The sequence below is a fragment of the Mustela lutreola genome, chromosome 5 (assembly GCF_030435805.1).
Source record: "Mustela lutreola isolate mMusLut2 chromosome 5, mMusLut2.pri, whole genome shotgun sequence".
NCBI lineage: Eukaryota > Metazoa > Chordata > Mammalia > Carnivora > Mustelidae > Mustela > Mustela lutreola.
The window spans coordinates 173197663-173225392 of NC_081294.1; positions in this window are offsets into that span (position 1 = coordinate 173197663).

Consider the following 27730-nt stretch of genomic DNA (forward strand, 5'->3'; position numbering starts at 1 on the left):
AGCTGAGCATCTAACTCCACTCATACCCTAGAAGGATGTCCCCAGAGAAGAAGATTGAACCAGACAGGACCCTAGGCCAAAATCGGATCCATTGCTTTGGTTTACAGGCATGTCTCCTCAAAACCCTGGATTCCAATACCAGCATTGGGGTTTTCCTGAGGCACCCATCAGAACAAACCTCGTCTCCACAAGGAAACTTGTGCATGGGAGCTATGTCAAAAGCTGAGGATAATACTTCAGGGTCCCGGTGCCACCGCCCCATTCCAAGGCCCTCATGGACACAAACACACATTAGACCCATCCTCAGGAAAGTCCATTTCAACTCAGCCACCCCGGTTGCTCCCGCAGAGCCATCAGACCTAAACTGTCTTGTCGCTAGGAGACAATTGGAATGCGAGGCGGGCTTCCCAGGCATCCATCCTCGAACGTTGGTCTGGACTCATCCATATGGGATGTCCTGGAGATGTCCAACAGGTCTCAATTGTCCCGCAGAAGGAATCCGTGGAGGGGGCATCCCACCACTCCCAACGTGGGAAATCCTCCATGGCCTCGTGACACCCTCCCCTTCATGAAGGGTCCGTCATGGACAGAAACTCCAACCTGAGCCAACGTCTGATCCTAGCTCTGTCTTCAGGTACACGGGATCTCGAATCATCTCTGCAGAGGGTTCCTGCCGTCCCCTCACCCCGAAATCTAAGTCTGGCTTGTGTTCTCAGAATTTTTTCCTCACACTCCTGGCCCACAAGCCTTCCAGTTTGGGAATTCTGGAGCCACTATGTGGCACTGTGTCTTCCTTCCAGAAGAAAAACGTTGCCCTCTGGGGCTACCCAGTAACCACAAATGAGTACCAACCTGCACAAAACTCGAATGCACCCCAATGATACAGTCTAGCCTGGGCACTAATTCCCTGTCTGCCACAGCCTGAGCCTGCACCTCCCAACCCACACTCAACAGGTGGCCGAACACTGAGCACATCAGTCACACCATGGCCTTAGGTCTTCATCTCTTCCCAACCTCAGTTTTCAGGCTTCAGAACCTAGACCTTAAATCCAATCACAGTCCAGGAGTGAAAGTGTTGCAGAAATTAGAACTCCTTCTTCCCCATGGCCAGAAAACTTGTGGTTGCCATATTGTGCAACGTTCAGTGTAGGAGAAACCAGCATGGTACATTAGGCCACGCCCTGACTTGAGGGGCTCCTTGGGCACAAAAACACATTGTGAAACTCAATGTGAGCACTATGCTCAAGGAAGGCCTCTCAGTGTCTGGACCAAGAGCCCACATATGGGGCTTGCCATGTTCTTAGGTCCCAATGTTAACCAGAGTTCTGGTTGTCCAGTCGCCCCTCCCCAGGACTCTGCTGTGGAATCCCTCTTTTGGTGGTCCACCTGAGGTAAAAAAAAAAAAAAAAAAAAAAAAAAAAAAAAAAAAAAAAAACAGAAAGGACTCCTCCCTTCGCACAGAATGACCCCAATCTCTTGGGATTGGGTCAAATCCCCAGAAAGGGAGCCTCATCGATGGCCCATGAGGACACCCGGACATTCCATGGCAATCGGTGACACATATCCAGAAAAAAATAAGCATGAGCAAGCACCTCACTTTCGCCCTTTGTTCATATCCCGAAGAGTTCTCCTCACGGTCTATATATCGGGCCGGCCATACCTACAGACCCAAACCTAAGTGGAGTTTGTGTTTTCAGACTTTTGTCCAAATAGCCCTGGACCACACACGCTCCACACTTGGGTCCCTGGAGCCACACCTCAGGACTGTGCTTCCCTTTCAAGAGAATTCTTCCCATTCCATTGGCCACAACCTTGCAAATTAGGAAAAACCTCCAAAGTTACCGAGGCCATCCCAATAGTGTAGGCCGCCCAGGACAAACAGGTGTGATCTCAAACCAGCTGAGCAACTACCTCCACTCAGACAAAAGATGTCCCCAGAGAAGAATATTGAACCGGACAGGCCCCTAGGCCCTAATCAGATCCATTGCTTTGGTTTCCAGGCATCTCTCCTCAGAGGCCTCATTTCCAATACCAGCAAATGGTGGTTTCCTGAGGCACCAATAAGAACAAATCTCGTCTCCCCATGGAAAACTTGCTCATTGGAGCTTTGTTATCACCTCTGGTTAGGAGAATCCTTCAGGGCCCTGGTGCCACTGCCCCATACCAAGGTCTCAATGGACTCAAACCAACATTAAGACCATCCTCAGGAAAGTCCATTTCAACTCATTTAAGACCATCCTCAGGAAAGTCCATTCCAACTCAGCCCCCTCTGATGCTACCCCAAGCCAGCAGATCAAACGTTTCTTGTTGCTAGGAGACAATTGGAATTGAGGCTGTCTGCCCAGGCATCCATACTTAGAACCCTGTTCTGGAAAAATACCTTATGAGACGTCCTGGAGCCATCCAACAAATCTTCATTGTCCCACAGAAGGAATCCTTGCGGTTTGGAGCATCTCACAACTCTAATAGTGGGAAAACCCCCATGGCCTCATAATGCCCCCCCCTTCATGAAGGGGCCAACATGGACAGAAACTCCAACCTGAGCCAAAGTCTGATCCTCGACCTGAATTCAGACTCATGAGATCTCAATTCAGCTCTGCAGAGTGTGCCTGCCTTGTCCATTCCCCGAAACCTAAGCCTAGCTTGTGTTCTCAGACTTCCGTCCTCACTCTCCTGGCCCACAAGCCCTCCAGTTTGGGAATTCCGAAGCCACAATGCAGCACTCTGCCTGCCCTCCAGAAGAAAAACTTTGCCCTATGCTGCTAATAAGAAACCCCAAATGATTATGTAATGCATGCCACTCGACTGTAAAGCAATTATACGGCCTACCCTGAATACGAATGCCCTGTCTGGCACAGCCTGAGACAACACATCCCAAACGACACCTAGACAGCTGGCTCCAACCTGGACACAAGGGACCCGCTATGGCTGTAGTTCGTCATCTCTTCCCAACCTCGGTTTTCAGGCTTCAGAACCTAGACCTTATCTCCAATCACTGCCCAGGGGTGAACGTGATGCAGAAATTAGAATTCCTCCTTCCCCATGGCCAGAAACCTTGTGGTTGGCATGTTGTCCAACGTTCAATGTGGGAAAACCTGCATTGTCGGAAAGGCCACGCCAGTGCTTGAGGGCCGCCTAGGGCACAGACATGCATTGTGACCTGTAGCGTGAGTCCCGTATTAAAGTAACGCCTCTCAGTGGCTGGACCAAGATCCTGCATATGGGGCTTGTCATATCCATAGGCCCCCAGGCTTAACCAGAGAGCGAGTATTCCAGTTGTCAGTACCCACTGCTATGCTCCAGAATCCCTCTACTGAGGGGACACATGAAGCAGAAAACAGGACTCTTCCCTTCCCACAGAATGACCCCAAACTCTTGGGGGCTGGACAAACTACCAGAGAGGGAGACTTCTACGACCCATGAGGCAACTCCTACATTAAACGGCCATTGTGGACAAAATATCCAGAGACAAAAGACTGAGCGACTGCCTCCCTCTCACCCTTCTTTCATATCCAGAGGAGCTCCCCTCACGGACTGTAGATCAGGCCTGCCATAACCTCGGCCCCAAACCTGAGCTGAGTTTGGGTTTTGGGATGTCTGTCTGCACAGCCGTGGCCCACACCGCCTCCAGGCTGGGGTCTCTGGAGCCACACCACAGAACTGTGCCTGCTCTCTCCTAAGAAACTGCCCGTTCCATTGGCCACAACTCTACAAAATAGAAGAAACCTCAAGGTCCCCAAGGACATCCCACTACCGCAAGCCGCACTGGACAAACAGGGGCATTATGACACCAGCTGAGCAACTACTACCTCCATGCAGACACACAGACTGATATCCGCAGAGACAGAAGATTGAACCAGGCAGGCCCCTAGGCCCTATTATGAACTCTGTCTTTGGTGTCCAGGTATCACTCCTCAGAGGCCTGGGTTCGAAGACCAGCATATGGGGCTATCCTGAGGCACCAGACAGAACACGTCTCATCTCCGCATGGAAAGCTTCCTTGTTGGAGTTGTGTCAAACCCTTCGGGTTGGAGAATCCTGCAGAGTCCCTTAGCTACTGCCACATTCCAAGGTCTCCATGGCCACCAACCCACATTATGACTCATCCGCAGGAAAGTCCATTTAAACTCAGCCTTCTGGGTACCTCACCCAAGAGCCCGCAGATTAAGCGTGCCTTGTCTCGACCAGGCAATGGGAAGGTGAGTTGGCGTTTCTCGGCATCCATGCTTAGGCCCCTGCTCTCGAGTCTTTCTGTATGGGGCATCCGGGAACCATCCAATAGTACTCGACTGTCCTGAAGAAGGAAACTTTGAAGTTTGGAGCAGCTCACAACTCCCAGCGTAGGGAAACCTCCCTGGCCTCATGACGCCCCCACCCCCTTCAGGAAGGGGCCGTCATGGACACAAACTCCAGCTTGAGGCAACATCTGATACTCGCCCTGACCTCAGATGCAGGAGATCTCGATTCAGCCTCTGCACAGTGGGCCCAAACCTCGTGCTACCTTGTGTTTTCAGACTTCCTTCCTCACACTCCTGACAAATATGTCCTCAAGACTTGGAATTCTGGAACCAAAATGCAGCCGTATGCTGGCCCTCCAGAAGAAAAACGTTGCTCTATGGGGATCTCCATAAACCCCAAATGAGGATCAACCTGCTCGGTTCTCGACGTCACCCCAATTGGATTGTTCGGGTTGTCCATTCATCCCTCCCCAGAGCTCTGCTTTGGAATCCCTCTTTTGGTGGGACACCTGAGGTAACAAAACTAAAAGGACTCCTCCCATCCTTCAGATTGACCCCAAACAATTGGGATTGGACCAAATTCACAGAGAGGAAGTCTCGTCCATGGCCCATGAGGCCTCCCCGAGATTCCACAGCCATCGTTGACAACAAATCCAGAGACAAAAGTCTGAGCAAGCGCCTCACACTCGCTCTTTTGTCGTATCCCGAAGAGTTCTCCTCACGGTCTGTAGATCGGGCCTGCCATACCTACTTCCCAAACCTAAGCCGAGTTTGTGTTTTCAGACTTCTGTCCCCACATTCCTGGCCCACAGACCCTTCAGGCTGGGGCCCCTGGAGCCACACATCAGGACTGTGCCTGTCCATACCACGGGAATTCTGCCCATTCCATTGTCCACAATCGTACAAATTAGGAAAAACCTCCAGAGTCCCCAAGGACATCCCAATAATGTAGGCCGCCCAGGACAAACAAGGGTCATCTGAAACCAGCTGAGCATCTACCTCTACTCAGCGTAGATGGATGTCCCCAGAGAAGAAGATTGAATCAGACAGGCCCCTAGGCCTGAATCAGATTCATTGCTTTCGGTTACAGGTATCTCTCCTCAGAGGCCGGGTTTCCAATATTAGCATATGGGGATTTCATGAGGCAGCAATCAGAACAAATCTCTTCTCCACATGGGAAAATTATCCTTTGAAGATGTCTCAAAACGTCCAGTTAGGAGAATCCTTCAGGGCCTGTGTGCCACTGCCCCATTACAAGGTCTCCATAGACACAAAAACAAATTAGGACCCATCCACAGGAGAGTCCATTTCAACTCAGCGTATTCGGTTGCTCCGCGAGATCCAGCAGATCTAACTTGTCTTGTTGCTAGGAGACAATTGGAATGTGAGGTGGCCTACTCCGCCATCCATCCTTAAAACCCTGCTCGGAATCGTTGGCCTGGAGAAAACCAACAGGTCTCAATTGTCCTGCCAAAGAATCTTTGCAGTTGGGAGCTTCTCAGAACTCCCATCGTGGGAGAACCCCCATGGCCACATGATTCCCCCACCCTTCATAAAGGGGCCATCAGGGACATAAGGTCCAACCTGAGCGATCGTCTGATCTTCACGCTGACTTCAGATGCACGAGATCTCGGTTCAGGTCTGTAGATTGTGCCTGCCATGTCCTCACCCAGAAACCTAAGCTTTGCTTGTGTCCTCAGACTTCTGTCCACAGATTACTGGCTCACAAGCCCACCAGTTTGGCAATCCAGAACTACAATGCAGCACTCTACCTGCCCTGCAGAAGTAATACATTGCCCTCTGGGGCTACTTAGAAACCCCAAATGAAGATCAACCTGCACGACACTTGGCTATACCCAAAATATATAGGATGACCTGGTTAATAATGCCCTTTCTGACACAGCCTGAGCCTGGACCTCCTAGACCCACCCAGAGAGCTGGCTACAAACTGAGAACTTCAGACCCCCCATGGCCTTAGGTCGTTATCCCTTCCTAACCTCAGTTTTCAGGCTTCAGAACATAGACCTTATCTCCAATCACTGCCCGGGTTTGAAAATGATGCAGAAATCAGAACTCCTTCCCGATGGCAGGAAAACTTGTGGTTGGCTTGTTGTCCAACGTTCAGTGTAGTGGAAACCAGTGTGTCCCTTGAGACCCCGCCATTGCTCGCGGTCCAGATAGGTAGCAAACACACATTGTGACCCTCAGCCTTAGCCCAGTCCTCAGGTAAGGCCTCTCAGTGGCTGGATGAAGAGACAGCATATTGGGCTTGCCATGCCCCTAGGCCCCAATTTTTAACCATAGTTCGTGTTGTCCCTTCACTCTTCCCCAGGGCTCTGCTTTGGAATTCCTCTTTTGGTGGGACACCTGATGTAACAACCCTGAAAGGAGTCCTCCATCCAACAGATTGACGAAAAACAATTGGGATCGGGCCAAATCCACAGAGAGCAAGATTCGTCCATTGCCCATGAGGCCTCCTCGACATACCACGGCCATCGCTGATACAAAATCCAGAGACAAAAGCCTAAGCAAGCGCCTCAGACTCGCACTATCTTCATATCCTGAAGATGTCTTCTCATGGTTTGTAGATCGGGCCTGCCATACCTACGTCCCCAAACATAAGCTGAGTTTGTGTTTTCAGACTTCTGTCCTCAAAGTCCGGGGCCACATACCCTCCAGGCTGGGGACACTGGAGCCACACATTAGGACTGTGCCTACCCAATCCATGGGAATTCTGCCCATTCCATTGTCCAATATCGTACAACTTAGGAGAATCCTCCAAAGTCCCTGAGGCCATCCCAATAGTATAGGACGCCCGGGACAAAAAAGGTCAGTCTGACACCAGCTGAGCATCTAACTCCACTCATACCCTAGAAGGATGTCCCCAGAGAAGAAGATTGAACCAGACAGGACCCTAGGCCAAAATCGGATCCATTGCTTTGGTTTACAGGCATGTCTCCTCAAAACCCTGGATTCCAATACCAGCATTGGGGTTTTCCTGAGGCACCCATCAGAACAAACCTCGTCTCCACAAGGAAACTTGTGCATGGGAGCTATGTCAAAAGCTGAGGATAATACTTCAGGGTCCCGGTGCCACCGCCCCATTCCAAGGCCCTCATGGACACAAAAACACATTAGACCCATCCTCAGGAAAGTCAATTTCAACTCAGACACCCCGGTTGCTCCCGCAGAGCCATCAGACCTAAACTGTCTTGTCGCTAGGAGACAATTGGAATGCGAGGCGGGCTTCCCAGGCATCCATCCTCGAACGTTGGTCTGGACTCATCCATATGGGATGTCCTGGAGCTGTCCAACAGGTCTCAATTGTCCCGCAGAAGGAATCCATGGAGGGGGCATCCCACCACTCCCAACGTGGGAAAACCTCCATGGCCTCGTGACACCCTCCCCTTCATGAAGGGTCCGTCATGGACAGAAACTCCAACCTGAGCCAACGTCTGATCCTAGCTCTGTCTTCAGGTACACGGGATCTCGAATCATCTCTGCAGAGGGTTCCTGCTGTCCCCTCACCCAGAAATCTAAGTCTGGCTTGTGTTCTCAGAATTTTTTCCTCACACTCCTGGCCCACAAGCCTTCCAGTTTGGGAATTCTGGAGCCACTATGTGGCACTGTGTCTTCCTTCCAGAAGAAAAACGTTGCCCTCTGGGGCTACCCAGTAACCACAAATGAGTACCAACCTGCACGAAACTCGAATGCACCCCAATGATACAGTCTAGCCTGGGCACTAATTCCCTGTCTGCCACAGCCTGAGCCTGCACCTCCCAACCCACACTCAACAGCTGGCCGAACACTGAGCACATCAGTCACACCATGGCCTTAGGTCTTCATCTCTTCCCAACCTCAGTTTTCAGGCTTCAGAACCGAGATCTTAAATCCAATCACAGTCCAGGAGTGAAAGTGTTGCAGAAATTAGAACTCCTTCTTCCCCATGGCCAGAAAACTTGTGGTTGCCATATTGTGCAACGTTCAGTGTAGGAGAAACCAGCATGGTACATTAGGCCACGCCCTGACTTGAGGGGCTCCTTGGGCACAAAAACACATTGTGAAACTCAATGTGAGCCCTATGCTCAAGGAAGGCCTCTCAGTGTCTGGACCAAGAGCCCACATATGGGGCTTGCCATGTTCTTAGGTCCCAATGTTAACCAGAGTTCTGGTTGTCCAGTCGCCCCTCCCCAGGACTCTGCTGTGGAATCCCTCTTTTGGTGATCCACCTGAGGTAAAAAAAAAAAAAAAAAAAAAAAAAAAAAAAAAAACAGAAAGGCCTCCTCCCTTCCCACAGAATGACCCCAAACTCTTGGGATTGGGTCAAATCCCCAGAAAGGGAGCCTCATTGATGGCCCATGAGGACACCCGGACATTCCATGGCAATCGGTGACACATATCCAGAAAAAAATAAGCATGAACAAGCACCTCACTTTCGCCCTTTGTTCATATCCCGAAGAGTTCTCCTCACGGTCTATATATCGGGCCGGCCATACCTACAGACCCAAACCTAAGTGGAGTTTGTGTTTTCAGACTTTTGTCCAAATAGCCCTGGACCACACACGCTCCACACTTGGGTCCCTGGAGCCACACCTCAGGACTGTGCTTCCCTTTCAAGAGAATTCTTCCCATTCCATTGGCCACAACCTTGCAAATTAGGAAAAACCTCCAAAGTTACCGAGGCCATCCCAATAGTGTAGGCCGCCCAGGACAAACAGGTGTGATCTCAAACCAGCTGAGCAACTACCTCCACTCAGACAAAAGATGTCCCCAGAGAAGAATATTGAACCGGACAGGCCCCTAGGCCCTAATCAGATCCATTGCTTTGGTTTCCAGGCATCTCTCCTCAGAGGCCTCATTTCCAATACCAGCAAATGGTGGTTTCCTGAGGCACCAATAAGAACAAATCTCGTCTCCCCATGGAAAACTTGCTCATTGGAGCTTTGTTATCACCTCTGGTTAGGAGAATCCTTCAGGGCCCTGGTGCCACAGCCCCATACCAAGGTCTCAATGGACTCAAACCAACATTAAGACCATCCTCAGGAAAGTCCATTTCAACTCATTTAAGACCATCCTCAGGAAAGTCCATTCCAACTCAGCCCCCTCTGATGCTACCCCAAGCCAGCAGATCAAACGTTTCTTGTTGCTAGGAGACAATTGGAATTGAGGCTGTCTGCCCAGGCATCCATACTTAGAACCCTGTTCTGGAAAAATACCTTATGAGACGTCCTGGAGCCATCCAACAAATCTTCATTGTCCCACAGAAGGAATCCTTGCGGTTTGGAGCATCTCACAACTCTAATAGTGGGAAAACCCCCATGGCCTCATAATGCCCCCCCCTTCATGAAGGGGCCAACATGGACAGAAACTCCAACCTGAGCCAAAGTCTGATCCTCGACCTGAATTCAGACTCATGAGATCTCAATTCAGCTCTGCAGAGTGTGCCTGCCTTGTCCATTCCCCGAAACCTAAGCCTAGCTTGTGTTCTCAGACTTCCGTCCTCACTCTCCTGGCCCACAAGCCCTCCAGTTTGGGAATTCCGAAGCCACAATGCAGCACTCTGCCTGCCCTCCAGAAGAAAAACTTTGCCCTATGCTGCTAATAAGAAACCCCAAATGATTATGTAATGCATGCCACTCGACTGTAAAGCAATTATACGGCCTACCCTGAATACGAATGCCCTGTCTGGCACAGCCTGAGACAACACATCCCAAACGACACCTAGACAGCTGGCTCCAACCTGGACACAAGGGACCCGCTATGGCTGTAGTTCGTCATCTCTTCCCAACCTCGGTTTTCAGGCTTCAGAACCTAGACCTTATCTCCAATCACTGCCCAGGGGTGAACGTGATGCAGAAATTAGAATTCCTCCTTCCCCATGGCCAGAAACCTTGTGGTTGGCATGTTGTCCAACGTTCAATGTGGGAAAACCTGCATTGTCGGAAAGGCCACGCCAGTGCTTGAGGGCCGCCTAGGGCACAGACATGCATTGTGACCTGTAGCGTGAGTCCCGTATTAAAGTAACGCCTCTCAGTGGCTGGACCAAGATCCTGCATATGGGGCTTGTCATATCCATAGGCCCCCAGGCTTAACCAGAGAGCGAGTATTCCAGTTGTCAGTACCCACTGCTATGCTCCAGAATCCCTCTACTGAGGGGACACATGAAGCAGAAAACAGGACTCTTCCCTTCCCACAGAATGACCCCAAACTCTTGGGGGCTGGACAAACTACCAGAGAGGGAGACTTCTACGACCCATGAGGCAACTCCTACATTAAACGGCCATTGTGGACAAAATATCCAGAGACAAAAGACTGAGCGACTGCCTCCCTCTCACCCTTCTTTCATATCCAGAGGAGCTCCCCTCACGGACTGTAGATCAGGCCTGCCATAACCTCGGCCCCAAACCTGAGCTGAGTTTGGGTTTTGGGATGTCTGTCTGCACAGCCGTGGCCCACACCGCCTCCAGGCTGGGGTCTCTGGAGCCACACCACAGAACTGTGCCTGCTCTCTCCTAAGAAACTGCCCGTTCCATTGGCCACAACTCTACAAAATAGAAGAAACCTCAAGGTCCCCAAGGACATCCCACTACCGCAAGCCGCACTGGACAAACAGGGGCATTATGACACCAGCTGAGCAACTACTACCTCCATGCAGACACACAGACTGATATCCGCAGAGACAGAAGATTGAACCAGGCAGGCCCCTAGGCCCTATTATGAACTCTGTCTTTGGTGTCCAGGTATCACTCCTCAGAGGCCTGGGTTCGAAGACCAGCATATGGGGCTATCCTGAGGCACCAGACAGAACACGTCTCATCTCCGCATGGAAAGCTTCCTTGTTGGAGTTGTGTCAAACCCTTCGGGTTGGAGAATCCTGCAGAGTCCCTTAGCTACTGCCACATTCCAAGGTCTCCATGGCCACCAACCCACATTATGACTCATCCGCAGGAAAGTCCATTTAAACTCAGCCTTCTGGGTAGCTCACCCAAGAGCCCGCAGATTGAGCGTGCCTTGTCTCGACCAGGCAATGGGAAGGTGAGTTGGCGTTTCTCGGCATCCATGCTTAGGCCCTTGCTCTCGAGTCTTTCTGTATGGGGCATCCGGGAACCATCCAATAGTACTCGACTGTCCTGAAGAAGGAAACTTTGAAGTTTGGAGCAGCTCACAACTCCCAGCGTAGGGAAACCTCCCTGGCCTCATGACGCCCCCACCCCCTTCAGGAAGGGGCCGTCATGGACACAAACTCCAGCTTGAGGCAACATCTGATACTCGCCCTGACCTCAGATGCAGGAGATCTCGATTCAGCCTCTGCACAGTGGGCCCAAACCTCGTGCTACCTTGTGTTTTCAGACTTCCTTCCTCACACTCCTGACAAACATGTCCTCAAGACTTGGAATTCTGGAACCAAAATGCAGCCGTATGCTGGCCCTCCAGAAGAAAAACGTTGCTCTATGGGGATCTCCATAAACCCCAAATGAGGATCAACCTGCTCGGTTCTCGACCTCACCCCAATTGGATTGTTCGGGTTGTCCATTCATCCCTCCCCAGAGCTCTGCTTTGGAATCCCTCTTTTGGTGGGACACCTGAGGTAACAAAACTAAAAGCACTCCTCCCATCCTTCAGATTGACCCCAAACAATTGGGATTGGACCAAATTCACAGAGAGGAAGTCTCGTCCATGGCCCATGAGGCCTCCCCGAGATTCCACAGCCATCGTTGACAACAAATCCAGAGACAAAAGTCTGAGCAAGCGCCTCACACTCGCTCTTTTGTCGTATCCCGAAGAGTTCTCCTCACGGTCTGTAGATCGGGCCTGCCATACCTACTTCCCAAACCTAAGCCGAGTTTGTGTTTTCAGACTTCTGTCCCCACATTCCTGGCCCACAGACCCTTCAGGCTGGGGCCCCTGGAGCCACACATCAGGACTGTGCCTGTCCATACCACGGGAATTCTGCCCATTCCATTGTCCACAATCGTACAAATTAGGAAAAACCTCCAGAGTCCCCAAGGTCATCCCAATAATGTAGGCCGCCCAGGACAAACAAGGGTCATCTGAAACCAGCTGAGCATCTACCTCTACTCAGCGTAGATGGATGTCCCCAGAGAAGAAGATTGAATCAGACAGGCCCCTAGGCCTGAATCAGATTCATTGCTTTCGGTTACAGGTATCTCTCCTCAGAGGCCGGGTTTCCAATATTAGCATATGGGGATTTCATGAGGCAGCAATCAGAACAAATCTCTTCTCCACATGGGAAAATTATCCTTTGAAGATGTCTCAAAACCTCCAGTTAGGAGAATCCTTCAGGGCCTGTGTGCCACTGCCCCATTACAAGGTCTCCATAGACACAAAAACAAATTAGGACCCATCCACAGGAGAGTCCATTTCAACTCAGCGTATTCGGTTGCTCCGCGAGATCCAGCAGATCTAACTTGTCTTGTTGCTAGGAGATAATTGGAATGTGAGGTGGCCTACCCCGCCATCCATCCTTAAAACCCTGCTCGGAATCGTTGGCCTGGAGAAAACCAACAGGTCTCAATTGTCCTGCCGAAGAATCTTTGCAGTTGGGAGCTTCTCAGAACTCCCATCGTGAGAGAACCCCCATGGCCACATGATTCCCCCCCCCTTCATAAAGGGGCCCTCAGGGACATGAGGTCCAACCTGAGCGATTGTCTGATCTTCACGCTGACTTCAGATGCATGAGATCTCGGTTCAGGTCTGTAGATTGTGCCTGCCATATCCTCACCCAGAAACCTAAGCTTTGCTTGTGTCCTCAGACTTCTGTCCACAGATTACTGGCTCACAAGCCCTCCAGTTTGGCAATCCAGAACTACAATGCAGCACTCTACCTGCCCTGCAGAAGTAATACATTGCCCTCTGGGGCTACTTAGAAACCCCAAATGAAGATCAACCTGCACGACACTTGGCTATACCCAAAATATATAGGATGACCTGGTTAATAATGCCCTTTCTGATACAGCCTGAGCCTGGACCTCCTAGACCCACCCAGAGAGCTGGCTTCAAACTGAGAACTTCAGACCCCCCATGGCCTTAGGTCGTTATCCATTCCCAACCTCAGTTTTCAGGCTTCAGAACATAGACCTTATCTCCAATCACTGCCCGGGTTTGAAAATGATGCAGAAATCAGAACTCCTTCCCGATGGCAGGAAAACTTGTGGTTGGCTTGTTGTCCAACGTTCAGTGTAGTGGAAACCAGTGTGTCCCTTGAGGCCCCGCCATTGCTCGCGGTCCAGATAGGTAGCAAACACACATTGTGACCCTCAGCCTTAGCCCAGTCCTCAGGTAAGGCCTCTCAGTGGCTGGATGAAGAGACAGCATATTGGGCTTGCCATGCCCCTAGGCCCCAATTTTTAACCATAGTTCGTGTTGTCCCTTCACTCTTCCCCAGGGCTCTGCTTTGGAATTCCTCTTTTGGTGGGACACCTGATGTAACAACCCTGAAAGGAGTCCTCCATCCAACAGATTGACGAAAAACAATTGGGATCGGGCCAAATCCACAGAGAGCAAGATTCGTCCATTGCCCATGAGGCCTCCTCGACATACCACGGCCATCGCTGATACAAAATCCAGAGACAAAAGCCTAAGCAAGCGCCTCACACTCGCACTATCTTCATATCCTGAAGATGTCTTCTCATGGTTTGTAGATCGGGCCTGCCATACCTACGTCCCCAAACATAAGCTGAGTTTGTGTTTTCAGACTTCTGTCCTCAAAGTCCGGGGCCACATACCCTCCAGGCTGGGGACACTGGAGCCACACATTAGGACTGTGCCTACCCAATCCATGGGAATTCTGCCCATTCCATTGTCCAAAATCGTACAACTTAGGAGAACCCTCCAAAGTCCCTGAGGCCATCCCAATAGTATAGGACGCCCGGGACAAAAAAGGTCAGTCTGACACCAGCTGAGCATCTAACTCCACTCATACCCTAGAAGGATGTCCCCAGAGAAGAAGATTGAACCAGACAGGACCCTAGGCCAAAATCGGATACATTGCTTTGGTTTACAGGCATGTCTCCTCAAAACCCTGGATTCCAATACCAGCATTGGGGTTTTCCTGAGGCACCCATCAGAACAAACCTCGTCTCCACAAGGAAACTTGTGCATGGGAGCTATGTCAAAAGCTGAGGATAATACTTCAGGGTCCCGGTGCCACCGCCCCATTTCAAGGCCCTCATGGACACAAACACACATTAGACCCATCCTCAGGAAAGTCCATTTCAACTCAGCCACCCCGGTTGCTCCCGCAGAGCCATCAGACCTAAACTGTCTTGTAGCTAGGAGACAATTGGAATGCGAGGCGGGCTTCCCAGGCATCCATCCTCGAACGTTGGTCTGGACTCATCCATACGGGATGTCCTGGAGCTGTCCAACAGGTCTCAATTGTCCCGCAGAAGGAATCCTAGGAGGGTCATCCCACCACTCCCAACGTGGAAAAACCTCCATGGCCTCGTGACACCCTCCCCTTCATGAAGGGTCCGTCATGGACAGAAACTCCAACCTGAGCCAACGTCTGATCCTAGCTCTGTCTTCAGGTACACGGGATCTCGAATCATCTCTGCAGAGGGTTCCAGCCGTCCCCTCACCCCGAAATCTAAGTCTGGCTTGTGTTCTCAGAATTTTTTCCTCACACTCCTGGCTCACAAGCCTTCCAGTGTGGGAATTCTGGAGCCACTATGTGGCACTGTGTCTTCCTTCCAGAAGAAAAACTTTGCCCTCTGGGGCTACCCAGTAACCACAAATGAGTACCAACCTGCACGAAACTCGAATGCACCCCAATGATACAGTCTAGCCTGGGCACTAATTCCCTGTCTGCCACAGCCTGAGCCTGCACCTCCCAACCCACACTCAACAGCTGGCCGAACACTGAGCACATCAGTCACACCATGGCCTTAGGTCTTCATCTCTTCCCAACCTCAGTTTTCAGGCTTCAGAACCTAGACCTTAAATCCAATCACAGTCCAGGAGTGAAAGTGTTGCAGAAATTAGAACTCCTTCTTCCCCATGGCCAGAAAACTTGTGGTTGCCATATTGTGCAACGTTCAGTGTAGGAGAAACCAGCATGGTACATTAGGCCACGCCCTGACTTGAGGGGCTCCTTGGGCACAAAAACACATTGTGAAACTCAATGTGAGCCCTATGCTCAAGGAAGGCCTCTCAGTGTCTGGACCAAGAGCCCACATATGGGGCTTGCCATGTTCTTAGGTCCCAATGTTAACCAGAGTTCTGGTTGTCCAGTCGCCCCTCCCCAGGACTCTGCTGTGGAATCCCTCTTTTGGTGATCCACCTGAGGTAAAAAAAAAAAAAAACAAAAAAAACAGAAAGGCCTCCTCCCTTCCCACAGAATGACCCCAAACTCTTGGGATTGGGTCAAATCCCCAGAAAGGGAGCCTCATCGATGGCCCATGAGGACACCCGGACATTCCATGGCAATCGGTGACACATATCCAGAAAAAAATAAGCATGAGCAAGCACCTCACTTTCGCCCTTTGTTCATATCCCGAAGAGTTCTCCTCACGGTCTATATATCGGGCCGGCCATACCTACAGACCCAAACCTAAGTGGAGTTTGTGTTTTCAGACTTTTGTCCAAATAGCCCTGGACCACACACGCTCCACACTTGGGTCCCTGGAGCCACACCTCAGGACTGTGCTTCCCTTTCAAGAGAATTCTTCCCATTCCATTGGCCACAACCTTGCAAATTAGGAAAAACCTCCAAAGTTACCGAGGCCATCCCAATAGTGTAGGCCGCCCAGGACAAACAGGTGTGATCTCAAACCAGCTGAGCAACTACCTCCACTCAGACAAAAGATGTCCCCAGAGAAGAATATTGAACCGGACAGGCCCCTAGGCCCTAATCAGATCCATTGCTTTGGTTTCCAGGCATCTCTCCTCAGAGGCCTCATTTCCAATACCAGCAAATGTTGGTTTCCTGAGGCACCAATAAGAACAAATCTCGTCTCCCCATGGAAAACTTGCTCATTGGAGCTTTGTTATCACCTCTGGTTAGGAGAATCCTTCAGGGCCCTGGTGCCACTGCCCCATACCAAGGTCTCAATGGACTCAAACCAACATTAAGACCATCCTCAGGAAAGTCCATTTCAACTCATTTAAGACCATCCTCAGGAAAGTCCATTCCAACTCAGCCCCCTCTGATGCTACCCCAAGCCAGCAGATCAAACGTTTCTTGTTGCTAGGAGACAATTGGAATTGAGGCTGTCTGCCCAGGCATCCATACTTAGAACCCTGTTCTGGAAAAATACCTTATGAGACGTCCTGGAGCCATCCAACAAATCTTCATTGTCCCACAGAAGGAATCCTTGCGGTTTGGAGCATCTCACAACTCTAATAGTGGGAAAACCCCCATGGCCTCATAATGCCCCCCCCTTCATGAAGGGGCCAACATGGACAGAAACTCCAACCTGAGCCAAAGTCTGATCCTCGACCTGAATTCAGACTCATGAGATCTCAATTCAGCTCTGCAGAGTGTGCCTGCCTTGTCCATTCCCCGAAACCTAAGCCTAGCTTGTGTTCTCAGACTTCCGTCCTCACTCTCCTGGCCCACAAGCCCTCCAGTTTGGGAATTCCGAAGCCACAATGCAGCACTCTGCCTGCCCTCCAGAAGAAAAACTTTGCCCTATGCTGCTAATAAGAAACCCCAAATGATTATGTAATGCATGCCACTCGACTGTAAAGCAATTATACGGCCTACCCTGAATACGAATGCCCTGTCTGGCACAGCCTGAGACAAGACATCCCAAACGACACCTAGACAGCTGGCTCCAACCTGGACACAAGGGACCCGCTATGGCTGTAGTTCGTCATCTCTTCCCAACCTCGGTTTTCAGGCTTCAGAACCTAGACCTTATCTCCAATCACTGCCCAGGGGTGAACGTGATGCAGAAATTAGAATTCCTCCTTCCCCATGGCCAGAAACCTTGTGGTTGGCATGTTGTCCAACGTTCAATGTGGGAAAACCTGCATTGTCGGAAAGGCCACGCCAGTGCTTGAGGGCCGCCTAGGGCACAGACATGCATTGTGACCTGTAGCGTGAGTCCCGTATTAAAGTAACGCCTCTCAGTGGCTGGACCAAGATCCTGCATATGGGGCTTGTCATATCCATAGGCCCCCAGGCTTAACCAGAGAGCGAGTATTCCAGTTGTCAGTACCCACTGCTATGCTCCAGAATCCCTCTACTGAGGGGACACATGAAGCAGAAAACAGGACTCTTCCCTTCCCACAGAATGACCCCAAACTCTTGGGGGCTGGACAAACTACCAGAGAGGGAGACTTCTACGACCCATGAGGCAACTCCTACATTAAACGGCCATTGTGGACAAAATATCCAGAGACAAAAGACTGAGCGACTGCCTCCCTCTCACCCTTCTTTCATATCCAGAGGAGCTCACCTCACGGACTGTAGATCAGGCCTGCCATAACCTCGGCCCCAAACCTGAGCTGAGTTTGGGTTTTGGGATGTCTGTCTGCACAGCCCTGGCCCACACCGCCTCCAGGCTGGGGTCTCTGGAGCCACACCACAGAACTGTGCCTGCTCTCTCCTAAGAAACTGCCCGTTCCATTGGCCACAACTCTACAAAATAGAAGAAACCTCAAGGTCCCCAAGGACATCCCACTACCGCAAGCCGCACTGGACAAACAGGGGCATTATGACACCAGCTGAGCAACTACTACCTCCATGCAGACACACAGACTGATATCCGCAGAGACAGAAGATTGAACCAGGCAGGCCCCTAGGCCCTATTATGAACTCTGTCTTTGGTGTCCAGGTATCACTCCTCAGAGGCCTGGGTTCGAAGACCAGCATATGGGGCTATCCTGAGGCACCAGACAGAACACGTCTCATCTCCGCATGGAAAGCTTCCTTGTTGGAGTTGTGTCAAACCCTTCGGGTTGGAGAATCCTGCAGAGTCCCTTAGCTACTGCCACATTCCAAGGTCTCCATGGCCACCAACCCACATTATGACTCATCCGCAGGAAAGTCCATTTAAACTCAGCCTTCTGGGTAGCTCACCCAAGAGCCCGCAGATTGAGCGTGCCTTGTCTCGACCAGGCAATGGGAAGGTGAGTTGGCGTTTCTCGGCATCCATGCTTAGGCCCCTGCTCTCGAGTCTTTCTGTATGGGGCATCCGGGAACCATCCAATAGTACTCGACTGTCCTGAAGAAGGAAACTTTGAAGTTTGGAGCAGCTCACAACTCCCAGCGTAGGGAAACCTCCCTGGCCTCATGACGCCCCCACCCCCTTCAGGAAGGGGCCGTCATGGACACAAACTCCAGCTTGAGGCAACATCTGATACTCGCCCTGACCTCAGATGCAGGAGATCTCGATTCAGCCTCTGCACAGTGGGCCCAAACCTCGTGCTACCTTGTGTTTTCAGACTTCCTTCCTCACACTCCTGACAAACATGTCCTCAAGACTTGGAATTCTGGAACCAAAATGCAGCCGTATGCTGGCCCTCCAGAAGAAAAACGTTGCTCTATGGGGATCTCCATAAACCCCAAATGAGGATCAACCTGCTCGGTTCTCGACCTCACCCCAATTGGATTGTTCGGGTTGTCCATTCATCCCTCCCCAGAGCTCTGCTTTGGAATCCCTCTTTTGGTGGGACACCTGAGGTAACAAAACTAAAAGGACTCCTCCCATCCTTCAGATTGACCCCAAACAATTGGGATTGGACCAAATTCACAGAGAGGAAGTCTCGTCCATGGCCCATGAGGCCTCCCCGAGATTCCACAGCCATCGTTGACAACAAATCCAGAGACAAAAGTCTGAGCAAGCGCCTCACACTCGCTCTTTTGTCGTATCCAGAAGAGTTCTCCTCACGGTCTGTAGATCGGGCCTGCCATACCTACTTCCCAAACCTAAGCCGAGTTTGTGTTTTCAGACTTCTGTCCCCACATTCCTGGCCCACAGACCCTTCAGGCTGGGGCCCCTGGAGCCACACATCAGGACTGTGCCTGTCCATACCACGGGAATTCTGCCCATTCCATTGTCCACAATCGTACAAATTAGGAAAAACCTCCAGAGTCCCCAAGGTCATCCCAATAATGTAGGCCGCCCAGGACAAACAAGGGTCATCTGAAACCAGCTGAGCATCTACCTCTACTCAGCGTAGATGGATGTCCCCAGAGAAGAAGATTGAATCAGACAGGCCCCTAGGCCTGAATCAGATCCATTGCTTTCGGTTACAGGTATCTCTCCTCAGAGGCCGGGTTTCCAATATTAGCATATGGGGATTTCATGAGGCAGCAATCAGAACAAATCTCTTCTCCACATGGGAAAATTATCCTTTGAAGATGTCTCAAAACCTCCAGTTAGGAGAATCCTTCAGGGCCTGTGTGCCACTGCCCCATTACAAGGTCTCCATAGACACAAAAACAAATTAGGACCCATCCACAGGAGAGTCCATTTCAACTCAGCGTATTCGGTTGCTCCGCGAGATCCAGCAGATCTAACTTGTCTTGTTGCTAGGAGATAATTGGAATGTGAGGTGGCCTACCCCGCCATCCATCCTTAAAACCCTGCTCGGAATCGTTGGCCTGGAGAAAACCAACAGGTCTCAATTGTCCTGCCGAAGAATCTTTGCAGTTGGGAGCTTCTCAGAACTCCCATCGTGAGAGAACCCCCATGGCCACATGATTCCCCCCCCCTTCATAAAGGGGCCCTCAGGGACATGAGGTCCAACCTGAGCGATCGTCTGATCTTCACGCTGACTTCAGATGCACGAGATCTCGGTTCAGGTATGTAGATTGTGCCTGCCATATCCTCACCCAGAAACCTAAGCTTTGCTTGTGTCCTCAGACTTCTGTCCACAGATTACTGGCTCACAAGCCCTCCAGTTTGGCAATCCAGAACTACAATGCAGCACTCTACCTGCCCTGCAGAAGTAATACATTGCCCTCTGGGGCTACTTAGAAACCCCAAATGAAGATCAACCTGCACGACACTTGGCTATACCCAAAATATATAGGATGACCTGGTTAATAATGCCCTTTCTGATACAGCCTGAGCCTGGACCTCCTAGACCCACCCAGAGAGCTGGCTTCAAACTGAGAACTTCAGACCCCCCATGGCCTTAGGTCGTTATCCATTCCCAACCTCAGTTTTCAGGCTTCAGAACATAGACCTTATCTCCAATCACTGCCCGGGTTTGAAAATGATGCAGAAATCAGAACTCCTTCCCGATGGCAGGAAAACTTGTGGTTGGCTTGTTGTCCAACGTTCAGTGTAGTGGAAACCAGTGTGTCCCTTGAGGCCCCGCCATTGCTCGCGGTCCAGATAGGTAGCAAACACACGTTGTGACCCTCAGCCTTAGCCCAGTCCTCAGGTAAGGCCTCTCAGTGGCTGGATGAAGAGACAGCATATTGGGCTTGCCATGCCCCTAGGCCCCAATTTTTAACCATAGTTCGTGTTGTCCCTTCACTCTTCCCCAGGGCTCTGCTTTGGAATTCCTCTTTTGGTGGGACACCTGATGTAACAACCCTGAAAGGAGTCCTCCATCCAACAGATTGACGAAAAACAATTGGGATCGGGCCAAATCCACAGAGAGCAAGATTCGTCCATTGCCCATGAGGCCTCCTCGACATACCACGGCCATCGCTGATACAAAATCCAGAGACAAAAGCCTAAGCAAGCGCCTCAGACTCGCACTATCTTCATATCCTGAAGATGTCTTCTCATGGTTTGTAGATCGGGCCTGCCATACCTACGTCGCCAAACATAAGCTGAGTTTGTGTTTTCAGACTTCTGTCCTCAAAGTCCTGGGCCACATACCCTCCAGGCTGGGGACACTGGAGCCACACATTAGGACTGTGCCTACCCTATCCATGGGAATTCTGCCCATTCCATTGTCCAAAATCGTACAACTTAGGAAAACCCTCCAAAGTCCCTGAGGCCATCCCAATAGTATAGGACGCCCGGGACAAAAAAGGTCAGTCTGACACCAGCTGAGCATCTAACTCCACTCATACCCTAGAAGGATGTCCCCAGAGAAGAAGATTGAACCAGACAGGACCCTAGGCCAAAATCGGATCCATTGCTTTGGTTTACAGGCATGTCTCCTCAAAACCCTGGATTCCAATACCAGCATTGGGGTTTTCCTGAGGCACCCATCAGAACAAACCTCGTCTCCACAAGGAAACTTGTGCATGGGAGCTATGTCAAAAGCTGAGGATAATACTTCAGGGTCCCGGTGCCACCGCCCCATTCCAAGGCCCTCATGGACACAAACACACATTAGACCCATCCTCAGGAAAGTCCATTTCAACTCAGCCACCCCGGTTGCTCCCGCAGAGCCATCAGACCTAAACTGTCTTGTCGCTAGGAGACAATTGGAATGCGAGGCGGGCTTCCCAGGCATCCATCCTCGAACGTTGGTCTGGACTCATCCATACGGGATGTCCTGGAGCTGTCCAACAGGTCTCAATAGTCCCGCAGAAGGAATCCTAGGAGGGGGCATCCCACCACTCCCAACGTGGGAAAACCTCCATGGCCTCGTGACACCCTCCCCTTCATGAAGGGTCCGTCATGGACAGAAACTCCAACCTGAGCCAACGTCTGATCCTAGCTCTGTCTTCAGGTACACGGGATCTCGAATCATCTCTGCAGAGGGTTCCAGCCGTCCCCTCACCCCGAAATCTAAGTCTGGCTTGTGTTCTCAGAATTTTTTCCTCACACTCCTGGCCCACAAGCCTTCCAGTGTGGGAAATCTGGAGCCACTATGTGGCACTGTGTCTTCCTTCCAGAAGAAAAACGTTGCCCTCTGGGGCTACCCAGTAACCACAAATGAGTACCAACCTGCACGAAACTCGAATGCACCCCAATGATACAGTCTAGCCTGGGCACTAATTCCCTGTCTGCCACAGCCTGAGCCTGCACCTCCCAACCCACACTCAACAGCTGGCCGAACACTAAGCACATCAGTCACACCATGGCCTTAGGTCTTCATCTCTTCCCAACCTCAGTTTTCAGGCTTCAGAACCGAGACCTTAAATCCAATCACAGTCCAGGAGTGAAAGTGTTGCAGAAATTAGAACTCCTTCTTCCCCATGGCCAGAAAACTTGTGGTTGCCATATTGTGCAACGTTCAGTGTAGGAGAAACCAGCATGGTACATTAGGCCACGCCCTGACTTGAGGGGCTCCTTGGGCACAAAAACACATTGTGAAACTCAATGTGAGCCCTATGCTCAAGGAAGGCCTCTCAGTGTCTGGACCAAGAGCCCACATATGGGGCTTGCCATGTTCTTAGGTCCCAATGTTAACCAGAGTTCTGGTTGTCCAGTCGCCCCTCCCCAGGACTCTGCTGTGGAATCCCTCTTTTGGTGATCCACCTGAGGTAAAAAAAAAAAAAAAAAAAAAACAGAAAGGCCTCCTCCCTTCCCACAGAATGACCCCAAACTCTTGGGATTGGGTCAAATCCCCAGAAAGGGAGCCTCATCGATGGCCCATGAGGACACCCGGACATTCCATGGCAATCGGTGACACATATCCAGAAAAAAATAAGCATGAGCAAGCACCTCACTTTCGCCCTTTGTTCATATCCCGAAGAGTTCTCCTCACGGTCTATATATCGGGCCGGCCATACCTACAGACCCAAACCTAAGTGGAGTTTGTGTTTTCAGACTTTTGTCCAAATAGCCCTGGACCACACACGCTCCACACTTGGGTCCCTGGAGCCACACCTCAGGACTGTGCTTCCCTTTCAAGAGAATTCTTCCCATTCCATTGGCCACAACCTTGCAAATTAGGAAAAACCTCCAAAGTTACCGAGGCCATCCCAATAGTGTAGGCCGCCCAGGACAAACAGGTGTGATCTCAAACCAGCTGAGCAACTAACTCCACTCAGACAAAAGATGTCCCCAGAGAAGAATATTGAATCGGACAGGCCCCTAGGCCCTAATCAGATCCATTGCTTTGGTTTCCAGGCATCTCTCCTCAGAGGCCTCATTTCCAATACCAGCAAATGGTGGTTTCCTGAGGCACCAATAAGAACAAATCTCGTCTCCCCATGGAAAACTTGCTCATTGGAGCTTTGTTATCACCTCTGGTTAGGAGAATCCTTCAGGGCCCTGGTGCCACTGCCCCATACCAAGGTCTCAATGGACTCAAACCAACATTAAGACCATCCTCAGGAAAGTCCATTTCAACTCATTTAAGACCATCCTCAGGAAAGTCCATTCCAACTCAGCCCCCTCTGATGCTACCCCAAGCCAGCAGATCAAACGTTTCTTGTTGCTAGGAGACAATTGGAATTGAGGCTGTCTGCCCAGGCATCCATACTTAGAACCCTGTTCTGGAAAAATACCTTATGAGACGTCCTGGAGCCATCCAACAAATCTTCATTGTCCCACAGAAGGAATCCTTGCGGTTTGGAGCATCTCACAACTCTAATAGTGGGAAAACCCCCATGGCCTCATAATGCCCCCCCCTTCATGAAGGGGCCAACATGGACAGAAACTCCAACCTGAGCCAAAGTCTGATCCTCGACCTGAATTCAGACTCATGAGATCTCAATTCAGCTCTGCAGAGTGTGCCTGCCTTGTCCATTCCCCGAAACCTAAGCCTAGCTTGTGTTCTCAGACTTCCGTCCTCACTCTCCTGGCCCACAAGCCCTCCAGTTTGGGAATTCCGAAGCCACAATGCAGCACTCTGCCTGCCCTCCAGAAGAAAAACTTTGCCCTATGCTGCTAATAAGAAACCCCAAATGATTATGTAATGCATGCCACACGACTGTAAAGCAATTATACAGCCTACGCTGAATACGAATGCCCTGTCTGGCACAGCCTGAGACAAGACATCCCAAACGACACCTAGACAGCTGGCTCCAACCTGGACACAAGGGACCCGCTATGGCTGTAGTTCGTCATCTCTTCCCAACCTCGGTTTTCAGGCTTCAGAACCTAGACCTTATCTCCAATCACTGCCCAGGGGTGAACGTGATGCAGAAATTAGAATTCCTCCTTCCCCATGGCCAGAAACCTTGTGGTTGGCATGTTGTCCAACGTTCAATGTGGGAAAACCTGCATTGTCGGAAAGGCCACGCCAGTGCTTGAGGGCCGCCTAGGGCACAGACATGCATTGTGACCTGTAGCGTGAGTCCCGTATTAAAGTAACGCCTCTCAGTGGCTGGACCAAGATCCTGCATATGGGGCTTGTCATATCCATAGGCCCCCAGGCTTAACCAGAGAGCGAGTATTCCAGTTGTCAGTACCCACTGCTATGCTCCAGAATCCCTCTACTGAGGGGACACATGAAGCAGAAAACAGGACTCTTCCCTTCCCACAGAATGACCCCAAACTCTTGGGGGCTGGACAAACTACCAGAGAGGGAGACTTCTACGACCCATGAGGCAACTCCTACATTAAACGGCCATTGTGGACAAAATATCCAGAGACAAAAGACTGAGCGACTGCCTCCCTCTCACCCTTCTTTCATATCCAGAGGAGCTCCCCTCACGGACTGTAGATCAGGCCTGCCATAACCTCGGCCCCAAACCTGAGCTGAGTTTGGGTTTTGGGATGTCTGTCTGCACAGCCGTGGCCCACACCGCCTCCAGGCTGGGGTCTCTGGAGCCACACCACAGAACTGTGCCTGCTCTCTCCTAAGAAACTGCCCGTTCCATTGGCCACAACTCTACAAAATAGAAGAAACCTCAAGGTCCCCAAGGACATCCCACTACCGCAAGCCGCACTGGACAAACAGGGGCATTATGACACCAGCTGAGCAACTACTACCTCCATGCAGACACACAGACTGATATCCGCAGAGACAGAAGATTGAACAAGGCAGGCCCCTAGGCCCTATTATGAACTCTGTCTTTGGTGTCCAGGTATCACTCCTCAGAGGCCTGGGTTCGAAGACCAGCATATGGGGCTATCCTGAGGCACCAGACAGAACACGTCTCATCTCCGCATGGAAAGCTTCCTTGTTGGAGTTGTGTCAAACCCTTCGGGTTGGAGAATCCTGCAGAGTCCCTTAGCTACTGCCACATTCCAAGGTCTCCATGGCCACCAACCCACATTATGACTCATCCGCAGGAAAGTCCATTTAAACTCAGCCTTCTGGGTAGCTCACCCAAGAGCCCGCAGATTGAGCGTGCCTTGTCTCGACCAGGCAATGGGAAGGTGAGTTGGCGTTTCTCGGCATCCATGCTTAGGCCCCTGCTCTCGAGTCTTTCTGTATGGGGCATCCGGGAACCATCCAATAGTACTCGACTGTCCTGAAGAAGGAAACTTTGAAGTTTGGAGCAGCTCACAACTCCCAGCGTAGGGAAACCTCCCTGGCCTCATGACGCCCCCACCCCCTTCAGGAAGGGGCCGTCATGGACACAAACTCCAGCTTGAGGCAACATCTGATACTCGCCCTGACCTCAGATGCAGGAGATCTCGATTCAGCCTCTGCACAGTGGGCCCAAACCTCGTGCTACCTTGTGTTTTCAGACTTCCTTCCTCACACTCCTGACAAACATGTCCTCAAGACTTGGAATTCTGGAACCAAAATGCAGCCGTATGCTGGCCCTCCAGAAGAAAAACGTTGCTCTATGGGGATCTCCATAAACCCCAAATGAGGATCAACCTGCTCGGTTCTCGACCTCACCCCAATTGGATTGTTCGGGTTGTCCATTCATCCCTCCCCAGAGCTCTGCTTTGGAATCCCTCTTTTGGTGGGACACCTGAGGTAACAAAACTAAAAGGACTCCTCCCATCCTTCAGATTGACCCAAAACAATTGGGATTGGACCAAATTCACAGAGAGGAAGTCTCGTCCATGGCCCATGAGGCCTCCCCGAGATTCCACAGCCATCGTTGACAACAAATCCAGAGACAAAAGTCTGAGCAAGCGCCTCACACTCGCTCTTTTGTCGTATCCCGAAGAGTTCTCCTCACGGTCTGTAGATCGGGCCTGCCATACCTACTACCCAAACCTAAGCCGAGTTTGTGTTTTCAGACTTCTGTCCCCACATTCCTGGCCCACAGACCCTTCAGGCTGGGGCCCCTGGAGCCACACATCAGGACTGTGCCTGTCCATACCACGGGAATTCTGCCCATTCCATTGTCCACAATCGTACAAATTAGGAAAAACCTCCAGAGTCCCCAAGGTCATCCCAATAATGTAGGCCGCCCAGGACAAACAAGGGTCATCTGAAACCAGCTGAGCATCTACCTCTACTCAGCGTAGATGGATGTCCCCAGAGAAGAAGATTGAATCTGACAGGCCCCTAGGCCTGAATCAGATTCATTGCTTTCGGTTACAGGTATCTCTCCTCAGAGGCCGGGTTTCCAATATTAGCATATGGGGATTTCATGAGGCAGCAATAGGAACAAATCTCTTCTCCACATGGGAAAATTATCCTTTGAAGATGTCTCAAAACCTCCAGTTAGGAGAATCCTTCAGAGCCTGTGTGCCACTGCCCCATTACAAGTTCTCCATAGACACAAAAACAAATTAGGACCCATCCACAGGAGAGTCCATTTCAACTCAGCGTATTCGGTTGCTCCGCGAGATCCAGCAGATCTAACTTGTCTTGTTGCTAGGAGACAATTGGAATGTGAGGTGGCCTACCCCGCCATCCATCCTTAAAACCCTGCTCGGAATCGTTGGCCTGGAGAAAACCAACAGGTCTCAATTGTCCTGCCGAAGAATCTTTGCAGTTGGGAGCTTCTCAGAACTCCCATCGTGAGAGAATCCCCATGGCCACATGATTCCCCCCCCCCTTCATAAAGGGGCCCTCAGGGACATAAGGTCCAACCTGAGCGATCGTCTGATCTTCACGCTGACTTCAGATGCACGAGATCTCGGTTCAGGTCTGTAGATTGTGCCTGCCATATCCTCACCCAGAAACCTAAGCTTTGCTTGTGTCCTCAGACTTCTGTCCACAGATTACTGGCTCACAAGCCCTCCAGTTTGGCAATCCAGAACTACAATGCAGCACTCTACCTGCCCTGCAGAAGTAATACATTGCCCTCTGGGGCTACTTAGAAACCCCAAATGAAGATCAACCTGCACGACACTTGGCTATACCCAAAATATATAGGATGACCTGGTTAATAATGCCCTTTCTGACACAGCCTGAGCCTGGACCTCCTAGACCCACCCAGAGAGCTGGCTATAAACTGAGAACTTCAGACCCCCCATGGCCTTAGGTCGTTATCCCTTCCCAACCTCAGTTTTCAGGCTTCAGAACATAGACCTTATCTCCAATCACTGCCCGGGTTTCAAAATGATGCAGAAATCAGAACTCCTTCCCGATGGCAGGAAAACTTGTGGTTGGCTTGTTGTCCAACCTTCAGTGTAGTGGAAACCAGTGTGTCCCTTGAGGCCCCGCCATTGCTCGCGGTCCAGATAGGTAGCAAACACACATTGTGACCCTCAGCCTTAGCCCAGTCCTCAGGTAAGGCCTCTCAGTGGCTGGATGAAGAGACAGCATATTGGGCTTGCCATGCCCCTAGGCCCCAATTT